Raw genomic sequence first — 715 nt, 5'->3', positions numbered from 1 at the left:
CATTTCATATTCCGTTATTCCATTGCCAATTTTGAAATTACCTACAGAGGTGATTACGGGGTGACTTGAGTATATAATTAGAGTATTGTTGTCAATAAGTAATTATTTTATTATGATTAGATGTTCCAATGAATACATAGCAAAGCGTATTTTGTTTTAGTAATTTCAGCGAAAGTTGCTTACAAAATTTCAGCGTCGAATATTTTTTTATGGCGAAAAAAATGAACCACTTATCGTAACTAATTTTGTATGAATATCGGATGTTTTTAAAATAAAATTAATTACTACATTTCTAAAACAACTCTATAATGTAGCATATAATTTGTAATTAGCAATTATATAATAATTTCAATGAGGGTTCTCATGTCCCTGTGGCGCAGAGGATAGCGCGTTGGACTTCTAATCCAAAGGTCGTGGGTTCGATCCCCACCAGGGATGCATTATATAACTTTTTTGTATATATTTTTATGATTACATAAAAAGTGTAATACGATAAGATTCTTACACGCATTAACATGGTCCAACTTTTTAGTATCATAATTTTTTTTCTTCAATAATTAATTATACTAAATATTGGGCATATATTGCCAATGCAATCCAATTTAGTGCAAAAAAAAAAGAATGGACAAAAAAGAGAAACGAAAATTAGCGATTCTCTTCGGAAATTTTAAAAACAAAGTACTCTAAGTTACTTTTTAAACAAATATTATTATAA

The 715-nt window shown here is 28.4% G+C and overlaps 1 non-coding gene across 1 annotated transcript; it reads left to right on the top strand.

The window, feature by feature from the left end:
• Positions 1 to 365: 365 nt before the first annotated feature.
• Positions 366 to 438, top strand: Trnar-ucu. Its single transcript has one exon. It is a non-coding gene; the product is annotated as a tRNA-Arg (tRNA).
• Positions 439 to 715: the final 277 nt, after the last annotated feature.

The sequence above is a fragment of the Zerene cesonia genome, chromosome 26 (assembly GCF_012273895.1).
Source record: "Zerene cesonia ecotype Mississippi chromosome 26, Zerene_cesonia_1.1, whole genome shotgun sequence".
Taxonomy (NCBI): Eukaryota; Metazoa; Arthropoda; class Insecta; order Lepidoptera; family Pieridae; genus Zerene; species Zerene cesonia.
Note: the sequence above shows the minus strand (reverse complement) of the source record. Positions and strands in the feature narration are given on the sequence as shown.